The 11800-nt window shown below is 39.3% G+C and overlaps 1 pseudogene; it reads right to left on the reverse strand.

The window, feature by feature from the left end:
• Positions 1 to 11229: 11229 nt before the first annotated feature.
• On the reverse strand, positions 11230 to 11328 carry LOC111768719 (U6 spliceosomal RNA; annotated as a pseudogene).
• Positions 11329 to 11800: the final 472 nt, after the last annotated feature.

Consider the following 11800-nt stretch of genomic DNA (forward strand, 5'->3'; position numbering starts at 1 on the left):
AAAAATGGCCAATAAGCACATGAAAAGATGCTCAACGTCATTAGACATCAGAGAAATGCAAATCAAAACCACAATGAGATACCAGTTCACACCCACTAGGATGGCTGTGATCATAAAGATAGACAGTAGTAAGTGTTGGTGAGGATGTGGAAAAATTGGAACCTTTACACATTGCTGGGGGTATTATAAAATGGTGCAGCTTCTTTGAAAAACAGACTGGCAGCTTCTCAAATGGTTAAACATAGAGTTACCATATGATCCAGCAATTCCTCTCCTAGGTATATACCCAAAAGAAATGAAAACATATGTCCACACAAAAACTGTTACATGAATGATCATAGCATCATTATTCATAATATCCAAAAAAGTAGAAACAGACTAAATGTCCATCAAGTGATGAATGGATAAATAAAATGTGGTACAGCCATACAATGGAATATTAATTGGCAAATAAAAAGAAATAAAGTACTGAAACGTGCTACAACCTGGAGGAACCTTGAAAACATTATGCTAAATGAAAAAAGCCAGTCACAAAGGAACACATATCATATGATTCCATTTATATAAGGTGTCCAGAATAGACAAATCCATAGAGACATTTAAAAGATATATAACAAATATGCCATATTAATGGGTAGGAAGAATCAATATAATAAAAAGTCGGTTGTCCCCAAATTCAAAACAACTCTGATCTTATTTATTTTTTCAGGGAAGCTGACACATCAATTCTAAGATTTAAGTAGAAGAACAGAGATAGAACAACAAAAACACTCTTGAAGGAGAATAGGAATAAGATGGGAAAATTTGCTCTAGATATCAAGACCTGTGAAGCTACGATAATAGAAATCCCTGATGTTAAGGGCTTAAAAACTTCTAACAGAAAATGTAGGACAATATCTTTATGACCTTGGGATGGGGAAAGGTTTCTTAATCAAGACAGAGTATGCTCTAACCATAAAGGAAAAGATTAAGTTTGACTGCATTAATGTTAAGAACTTCTGGTAATTAAAGGACATCATAAAGAAAGTGAAGAGTCAAACCACCATCCGGGATGTGGTAACCACAACACATATAACTGGCAAAAGACTAACAGCTGGGATATAGGAAGAACTCCTGTTCATCAGTAAGAAAGAGATGACCCAATAGAAGAATGGGCAAAAACCTTGAACAGGTATTTCACACAAGAGGAGACACAAATGGTGAATGAACGTGCGTGACCCAGGAGTCATCAAGGCAAGGCAAATTAAGACCTCAACTAGAAATCATTTCACACCCACTAGATTGGAAACCTTAAGAAGTTTGCTTATGCTGAGTTTTGGAAAGGATGTAGATCAAAGGAGTTTGCTCACACATTGTCAGTAAGAGTGTAAATGTAAAGTTCTGCATATCCCACAACAGCCCAATTCCACTCCTAAAATATACTCTAGAGAAACTCTTATACATGAGCATCATAAGTGTAATAGAACGTTCAATGCAGCTCTGTTCACAAAACAGTGAAAATGAGTGAGCACAAATGAATCTTAGTACCAGAATGTTGTGTGAGAAAAGCTAGTCTCAGAAGACCACACATGTGATGAGACATTTTTATAAAACTCAACAAGAAAAACTAAGCCCTGTGCTGTTAGTGATACATACATATGTGATAAAACTATATATGTATATGTAAGAAAGCAAGGAAACGATAAACCTGACATTCAAGACAGAGGTTACACCTGCTGGGGGCGCAAGGTTGGGATAGGAAAGGAACACATAGATCCCAGGGGAGTGTTTCTGTTCTACTTCTGAAGTCATGATTTAATAATGGGCATTTCATTTATTATGATGTTATGTGACACATTACATATATTCTTGTTTATGTATTAGCTTCAACTGAAATAAGATATAGAGGAGAAACACATGAAAAATGCTTGTCCTAATTTTGGACTCTGTGTATCTGTATATATCTAGTGGTTTTGTGTGCGTGTGTGGGGAGGGTCAGCATATAAGAACCCAGGGCTTTAGGGCCCAAGGCCCTTCAACCTAAGGAAGAATGAGCCAGTCCCTCCACTACAGCCTTGGTTTCCAGAAGGAAAGAGGCATTCTGAGTAGAGCTGGTAGTTTCTCTCACTTAATCAGCTCTTGGCCCAAGTCTGCCTGCTAAAGAGAGAGAGGTCTGTAAGTTGCTTAGGAAGGGAAGGGAGCCATTTCCCCTTCTTTGCAGAGCTTGGAGTGCACTGTGAGGGCTCCCAGGAGGAAGCAATGGCAATCAGAACAGCTCAGGTCCTAGGAGGTGGCCCTTGTGCCTCTTCCATGAGGCAGTGCCCTTTGGATGCTTGGGGTGCCAGCAGAACCTGCTGCCCAGGGAAGCTTCATGAGAGGGGACCTGTGTGTCCACAAGAGCAAGTAAGAGACCCTTGGAAATGCCTTGCGATACTTGGTGGCAGTTATTTTTCTCTGATCTCGTCTGTAGCCACAACCCGGATGGTATTTCTGTTTAAGTGAATGGGAATTATAAATGCGATATTTTTGTTTTTTGGAACATACTGTCAGCATTAGTCTTACCTCTCTGTCCTCTTCTCTCTTTCTCTCTGCTTGCTTCTCTCCCTGTGGCCTTCTTTCGCTCTCCCTGTCTCTGCTTCCTTTCCTTCCCATCTCCACCCATCCTAATAGGAATATGGTGTTAGCTCTGAGAACATGTCTCTAGTTGATACTATTTGTCCTTAGAGGAGTTCCTAAATATTTTTCCAGAAATAAACAGTACAGTTTCCCAGGAAAGACGCAAATATAGATGGCCTTGGTTTCAACGTGACGTCTCTCCCCGGTGGCTCCCTTACTCTCCCTTGGTCTGAGCAGGCATGATTCACGTCTGTGGGGGGATGCTCTGCTGTAGTGCTTTTGTTTCCAGTGCCCTGATGTGAGTAAGACTCGTTCGTGTTTTAATTTTGCTCTTTCTCTGGCATTGTGCTTCTTAACTCGAAACACTCTAAACAAATCTCTTAAGAATTTTCACATAATTATCAATGTTTTATGTGTAAATGCCAAGGTTGACAAACTGCTCTGAGAAATTTAATTAAAAACTGAGAAGTGTCATTTTATTTGCTCCTAAATATATTTACGCATAAAGAGAATATAATGCGATGCTGGAACTCAAGAGATACTGAGCACATATTAATTGATTCTTATGGCAAAAGCTTAAGTGTATCATTCCATTCAAATTATACTGATCCAATCTGATTCAACAATGCAAATCTCTGCATAGCTAGCAGTTGTCAAGCCCAAACAATAGTCACTCAGGTCAAGCAGTAGTCTAAATATGAAGCTTTTAGAACATTTCTTAAAGATTGTTGCAGTTGAGTTGTCCTGTAATGTAAGGATTCACGACTGTCTCCAACAGGCAACATAACTTTGCAGTTTATTTTTCTTAGTTCAACTTGAAATGAGACGACCAGCACTTATAGCAGGGTGTATAGAACTTGCATTTTGTAATAGTTTTTGCAGTGTGAAGTCTGTAGACGTCCTTAGATGTTAACAGAAAGCAACAGCTTCATTAATTACTTGAGCTCTGTTGGGCTACTTATCAGAATATGATTAGGTTTATGTCAACATTATATAAACATTGATTGCTGTCTAATCTCTGTGGATCTAAAGAATTAATGCTCTAATCATAAATAATACATGTGTGGTAAGAACAACTCTAATGTTAGTAAGAATAATTGCTGTGAACATTTCCAATATTGAAATTTTGAACCTTTTAAAATCTGTGTTGAAGATTCTGGCATTGTGAGAGGTCAGCAAAGAGAATACACATCTCATTATAGTTTTACCTTTTGTTAGGTTTAGCTTCTTTGTGATTATTTTTCAAGGTTGTTATTCTCTGCTCCACCACTGAACCAAAAGAAAAGACAAAAAAGAATCTGGAAACCAAGTCAGTTCCTAGTGGGTTGGAAGTAGAGTTGTTAGCATCTTAGAATATAAAATTCAAATTCAAAATAATATTGACAGGATGAATTATTGGCATAATAAGTAAAATTATGTTTATTGGAAACAAGAGTATGTCAGGTAAGTGAAAATATCTACCTCTTAGTGCTGGCTAGAGATCCTGAAAAGTCACAAGACCTGTCTCAGCCTTAGATTCCTTATGTGTGAAGTGGTTGATTACACCCAATAATCCTTAATATATTTTTCGAGTAGGAAACATTATTCCTCTGAAACAAAACTGAGAAAGTATTCATTACTTACACGTACAGAATTGCTAGGATTCCTGATGGAAGCTGAAATGACCACATCATGTAAAACAAGATCATATGTGTGTTGACATGTGAGCCCTCGGACAGCAGTGGACGAGACTCTTGTCCCTCTGCATCATTCACTGCTCTTCAACTCAATGGATGAGAAATGATATGTGTGGATAGCTCCAGGAATTGCTGTACACCTCCAGAATTCACATTCTCGCCATCGGGCACCCAACGTGCAGTCAGCCATCTTGAGGAGCACAATTATTTCCATACTCTGCAGGAAGCTCAGGCTTTGGACTTCCCCACGCTGTGGTGAGTTCCAGAGGTGCTGTTTCTTGTCACTCAGGACCTTGGCACAGGTTAAAGCATGACTCTCTGCATCATGACTTTTCTCATCAGAAGACCTTTGCATCCAACCATAACCCTCAGGGTCATGTGTTAGCTCCCCTCACCTCTATTCTGTTTCTTGGGGATGTTGGGATCTTTTCTGTCTGGCTACCTTTTGGCCTCCACTACTTTAATGTCATATGTTTGCCCTGAAACACTCTCTCTTTCTGTTTGTATGCACATCTCCTAACGTAAAATCTCCAAGAGCAAGTATAATGTCCAGGACGCTTTACATTGTTGGTAGTGTTTACCTGGCTTGATTACTCTGAGCACCAGAATCTTGATGATAATAGGAGAATTAATTGGGGTCTTTAATAGCAAGTCTGATTTGGGCTGCAAGAAAGAGAAAATCTTTAATTCAATTGAGTTAAAAAAGAACATGTATTACATATAACAAGAAATCTGGCTCAGGAACCCACGTAGGGGTAAAGGACCCAGGTTCACACTGCTCAGCATCTTGGCTTGTCCTCATGGTTGCACAATAGCGGCGGTGGTGCTAGTCATCACGTGTAGCTGTGATGGTGTCAGCAGAAGAAGGGGGATTTTTCTGTATCTTCGTTAGCAAAGATATCTTTTCTGTACTGCCTCCCTCCTACCTGCCAGATTTTTGCTAGTATGTCATTGACTAGAATCTATCAATACCCATGACTTCACCGATTACTTGGTAAGAGGAATAAAACTATTGTGATTTTTAGTTAATGGATATCGTTTTATTTGACCAGTTTATTTATATAGGCACAACAAGAGGTGGTGAAGAATATGTAAATACCTTCTTTCTGTAGGTAGCAAAGTTAGAGCCACGTGATATTAAAGCTTTAGAATGAACTTCTGTCTGGAGGCTTTGTAAAGCCTCTAGAGTTGTAAATTACTTTTCTGAGTTAGAGGATTTTTACCATTGTTATCAGCATTATTTTCTTTAAGAGTCTCATATTTGTTAATATTTCTGGCCTGCCAGGAAATGAAATTCTTTCTTATCTGAGAGGCTGGCACGTCGTAAGTCATAGAGCAGATGGGTTTTCCTAGGAAGACTTCGCAGGTGTCATTCCCGCATGTAAAACTTAGTCTTTGTTCCTTCCGTGGGCTTATCACATCTAATTAAACGGAATTTTTGGCATAGACAATATTCAATTATATTCTGGTAAGAAAAAGACACAGTCATAAGTAGTAATTCCCTCCAGAGGTGAATAAGATATATCAATTTCTTTATTATTTTTTTAATTTATAAAATAGGTAATTTCGTCACAAAAAATAAGGAACTTAATAAAAATGCTTTCCATATTATTTAATTTTTGTTATCATTGTTTTGTAGACAAGGCCAATCAATACACGTCATTATAATCCAAAAAATTATTTTTAAATTGTCTTGACTGTCCTATATTAGCTTATAATTTATATCTCAGGGGACAAGATCTCTCCGTGGAATTTTTTCTTCTTTTTTTCTTCTGAATTTTGGTTTCATTTGGGACAAAATGCCATATGAAGAGCTCTTCATTCCAGTGTATGAGTAGGTATAACCTGTTAAATTGAGGGTGAGAGAGATTAAATTAAACATTTTTTCTGATGTAGATTTAAGTAAAATATTAATCGTAATGAAAACAGTACTCACAACCCTTTTGGGAACCCATTGCCACCTTCATTATAACTCATCTTTCAATTTATTGGAAACATTGAATTTATTATTCAATTTATTTATTAAATAAAAGTGCAAGTTCTTTGCAGTGTGCGTGCATGTGTGTGCGCACGCGCTGAGGGAGGTGGCAATGTATCTAATGGTAACTTCAGTATCTGGAGATGACAACATTTTCTGCTACTTGTCTTGCTTTTCTTTTATACTTCCAGATACATTCCCAGCAGGATCTTAATGTAGTTAAATTAGCTTATAATGACTTAAGGGAGAAAATGGCCTCCTACATAGCACATTATAATGCCCCTTCTGAGAAAAGAATTACAGCAAAAGTTGGACCTAATTGTAAAAACATTAAATTTATAAAAGCATGAAATTGCATCTGAGGGTGTGCATGGATTAATATCCTCTTCGTACCGGAGGTTTTTCCATATATGTCACTCAGGCTCAACAACACACAGTTATGCTTTTGCACCACTGAGGGTTGCATTGCAAAGCTGTGCTGTTTGCTAAAAAGAAAAAAAAAAGAAAGAAAAGAAATGCCCAGAATAGTTTGGGCTGGTCCAGGAGTGAAGGATACTTTAAAGATTGCCTTTCCTCTGGATTCCTGGCTCTCTGTTCTGCCTCCAAAGGGAGCTCAGCTATTTCTTGTGGACTGACAACCTCCGTGACCCTGTGGCCCTTGCCTGTCTCAGTTTTCTGGTTCTGTGTGAAACCCACATTCTTATGTCCAGAGGATCAGGGTCAGGCTAGATGGCCCAATATCACACAGACAACCATGTCACTCCACTTAAACCCAACTGCAATGTTGATTTGTTTGCAAAGGACTCTCCGGTGCTGCAAATGCCCAGCACGATTGCTCTCTGAAGTGGAGGAACCTTCTCTGAACTCCCTGGAAAGCCCCTCTGAGACCCGTGGATTCTGAGCACATTGTGCTGATGATGTGGAAGACAGAGGAAAAAAGAACCAGCTCCTGCCTATGGAGCAGTTTTTTTATTCTTTTGATTTTAAATAGGAGTAATGATTTTTTGGCCAGACGTTTGAAAATGGCCCTCTCTGGAAAATGGTTCTCCAGCATATGTATAAGTGGACAGTAACAAATTTACTTTGGAACGACCTGCAAGGGGCCCTAGCTTCCAAAACAGGTGGGAAAGGTGTTGAATCAGAAAGCACAGATTTCTAATCTCAGCTCTGTGATCTTGTGCAAATTCCAGTTGATTCTTGTTTTTCACAGTAGTTTTGCTCTGTACAGTTGCTGTGAACACTGAATTAGCGACTACAGAACCATTGCTCCTGGGGAAAATACAGGGTTAGTCTCCTGAGAGCTGCTGGTCACAAGATTTTTGCCAACTGATCAGGACATACCCTTGTTTTATGTGTGTTTCTGCTTAAAGACACCTTACTTAATAGATATAGTTGGTTGATTAACATTGAACTTACAGCCAACAGCACTGTACCTGGTGCCTGAAGGAAGCACATCTAACACATATTACTGTAGAGCACATTGTACCCCTCCTCCACGTGGGAACAGTAGACAGCACCTCAGCACTGCAGTTGAGGGCCATTTCAAACAGTGAAATCATCAACAAAAAGCACAAAAATGCAAAAAACATGGTAATAAATAGACTGGGAAAAGGACACAACGTCATGAAATCTAAAACAAAAAGACAGAGCGTTGCCTTGTTCCACCTCAGCTGGAACATACATGTCAGGTGACTCAAATATTCACTGCTCTGCATATGTCCACAAAGGACCATGCAAGTGTTGCAAGTTTTGACCTTGGGATATAAATAGGTGTTAGCGAGCAGGTGAATTCTTAAACACGGAGCCGTAGAGAAGAAGGGTCGTCGACTGTTCTTAACCTCCATGCATTTTAGTTTTCTCGTCTGTGAATTAGAGATTATACAGTTTATTCCAGGAGACTGCTGGGGAGCTGAGATGGATACAGTGGTTTTCACAGCCCCTGGCGCGTACTGGGCAGTTACTGTGCCTGATTCCTGCTTCTGTCTCTTCCCCTACGTTCTCTCCAGCCCTGTCTTAGGACCCATCCTGTTCCCACCGGCCTCAGTCCTTCCCTCCCTCTCCAGGGGTCTCTCACCCGCGTCCTGCTCATCCATCTACCTCCTCCTTTGAGACTGGGTTAAGACTCAGCTTTGCTGAGATTTCCAGGTAATCGTGCTCCCATGCAGTTCGCGCCACATCCCTTTGGGGATAGCTCTTTGCGTGAATCTGGTTTTTGTGTTTTGCCTGCCCATACCTTGTAGACTTCTGTGAGCAGGCACCACACCTTTAGTCCTCCCTGTTCCTCACAGCGTAGACACCACAGCTAGGGGCTTTGATTAACTCTATCATGAATGTATGAATAAGGTGATGAACACATGAAAGAAAGAAAGAAATGCACAACCCTCCCGCCCTGGGTTCTCCATACAGCATGGGCTTGAGCATTTGGATATCTGCTGTGTGTAGTCTTGGTTAAGGGTCCTCGTGACTCACTTGGGTACTTGATTTGCAGCAGTCCAGTGTGGTTCGAGGGCCACGTATCATAGCTCTTCATCTGGCCAACTTGTCAGACCAGAGATGCACGTCCACTGGGAAACTGGGAGGGACCGAGACAGCCGCACAGATGCTTCAATACTGCCATTCCTCTCCTTCCCAAGAAACACGTGATCGAAGGTCTTTTGGATCGAATCTTACAAATATTCTACACTCTGATTCAGTTCTCCATTTGGCTAATATCCCTTCTCTCTGCTTCATGTACATGTGCATAGACCTTGTTTGACGTGACTCTAATAGTCTTTGATAGCTTTCTGGCTACCAGACCTGGAATCAGCCATTTCCTCAAGAAGCCCTGGCTTCTTTTAGAGAGAAAGGATAATTTCGGGGTCACATTAGGGATGACCATTTTATTTCTAGTCCTTTTAAGTTAACAGAACTAAAGAAAAAAAAGTGTATATATATATATATATATATAAAAAAGATAAAATACCTCATGATTTCATATTGATAATTCTAATTAAAATTTGAGACCATAAAGCTTTTACTTAGCCTGTTCTCTATTTTGTCAGTATCTCCTTTCTTCTATACCAAGAATGCTGGTTCTCAAGGACACAAGGAATCATAGAATAAACCATAATTACTTATTTTTTAAATTCCATAATCACACACCACAGTCTTAGAATAACAAAACCAATATGATTTTGCATATGCTCCCTCTATTCTTCTCCCATTAAAAAATAGTTATGTTAAGTCTATATTGTCAGAGCATATAGCCATTGCATACTATAATCTTTTTCTTTTAATTATTATTATTATTTTTTAAGATTGGCACCTGAGGTAACATCTGTTGCCAATCTTTTTCTTTTTCTTCTTCTTCTCCCCAAAGCCCTCCAATACATAGTTGTATATCCTTGGTTGTAGGTGCCTCTGGTTGTGCCATGTGGGATGCCACCTCAACATGGCCTGATGGGTGGTGCGATGTCCGTGCCCAGGATCCGAATTGGCGAAACCCTGGGCCACTGAAGTGGAGCATGCAAACTTGACCACTCGGCCATGGGGCTGGCCCTGTAATTATCATCTTTTAAACTGAGGTATAATTGACATGTATGTTATGTTAGTTTCAGGTGTACAACATAATGTTGTATTTAATTTTTGTATACATTGTGAAATAATCACCACAATAAGTCTAGTTAGCACCCATCACCTTGCGTAGTTGTACATTTTTTTGTAATGAGAGCTTTTAAGATCTTAGCAACTTTCAAATATGCAGTATAGGATTACTAACCCTAGTTGTCATGTTGCACATTACATCCCCTGCTCTCTCCTTCCGAACCCTCATTTGGTCTTGCTCTGCAGGTTACTGTATGTTTATTGCTCACCATCCATCTTACATCCCTCTAGTCATCTCAGTTATCTGAGGCTCGTTCTCTAGCAGATTTCTCAGGAAGGGCTCGCGGAAACAACACTCCTTGAGTTCTTGCATATTGGTAATGGTGTGTCTGTGTCTTTTACACTTGAAGGTCAGTTTTGCTTGATATAAGACCAATGGCTTACACTCTCTTTCCTGAAGGATCCTAAATATGTTATTCCATTTTCTTTTGGTGTAAATATTCTTTTTGAAAAGTTTGATGATAATCTAACTTTCTTTCCTTGTGAGTTGCATGTTCTTTTTTCTAGATGCCAAAACATCCCTCCCTCCGTGTCTCTCTCATTCTTTCTTTCCCCTTAGTAATTTTACTAGACTATCTGTCTCTTGGTCCTTCTAGGTTGATATTCTCAGGGACGAAATGTACTCCTTCAATATGTGGTTTCAACTCTTTTTTTATTTCGGGAAAGTTTTCCTGAATTATAGTTTAGCATCCATTCCATTCTGTTGCTTTGGTTTTCTTTTTCAGGGACCTGTATTATTTGCATTTTCAATCTTCAATATTGGTTACTTTCTCTCAAATTCTTTTTATCTCTTCATTTCTTTTTGATTTTTTCAATTTTCCTCTCTATCTTTCATATCTCTTAAGGCATTATTTGTGTGTTTATTCATTCTTGTGTTTTCTCTAGTTTAGTCTTTAATTCTGAAATGATCTTTTACTGATTCTTTCTTGAGTTCTAAAACCTCATTTCTGAGTTTTTCTAATTCTGATTTATGTTTTCTTTCATGACTTATTTGCTTTTCTTGATCTCTTCTATCCTTTTGAAATAGTAAGTAAGAGTTTGGATCTGCTTTATGGGCATGTCTTTCTACTGACCTTTGATGTCTGGAGGGATATTATTCTGCTGCTTGTTCTCTTTTTTCTGATGATGAATCTGTATAGGATTTGACCTTGAGATTTTTCTGTTGTCAGCCTTTATATGGGCTTAGTTTTCCTGAAATCTTAGAATGAGATGGGGTTCAACAAAGTTTTTCTGACTCAGAGTTCCCTTTTTGGTGATTTTTGTGTAGTTTAAAAAATTTGGTGACTTGCTGTCTGAAATTTCCTTGATCCTCCCCATTTTGACCTGGACCTTTTCTTTAGAAGCATGAAATGATTCCTGAATTTGTATATCAATTTTGCATGGGGGCCATGCTAATCTTGCATTGATCCAGTTCTAGTATATTTGCTCCCAGAGCAAGCGCAACCATAGCCTTTTAACATGTTTTGCCACTCTAACAATAAATTCTCCCCATAAAAACATATTTTTGAAGTGCAAATCTGATTATGTCACCCCTACTCCCACCCTAATTCCTCATTGACTTCCCACTACACTTAGAATAAAATCCAAACTCCTTGCCATGGTTTAAAGCCTCTGCACAACCTGGCCCTTGCTTACCTCTTGGGTCTCATTTTATACTTCTCTCCCCTAGCCCCCTTGCTCCAGTCAGGTTTCTTTCTCTTCCTAGAACAACCAAGCTTGTTCTCCCTCAGGGCCTTTGCTCTTGCCTTTCTCTTTCCTTGGAACTCTATTCCCATAGAGCTTCAGCTCTTCATTTGCCTGGCTCTTTCTCATCCCTCAAATATCAGCTCAAATGTAACCTTTTCAGAGGCGATTCTTTACCACCCTATTTAAAGTGGCCCGACACTGCCAGTCCCAGTCACTGTCTATC

Source organism: Equus caballus, chromosome 17, assembly GCF_041296265.1.
Source record: "Equus caballus isolate H_3958 breed thoroughbred chromosome 17, TB-T2T, whole genome shotgun sequence".
In the NCBI taxonomy this organism is placed as follows: domain Eukaryota; kingdom Metazoa; phylum Chordata; class Mammalia; order Perissodactyla; family Equidae; genus Equus; species Equus caballus.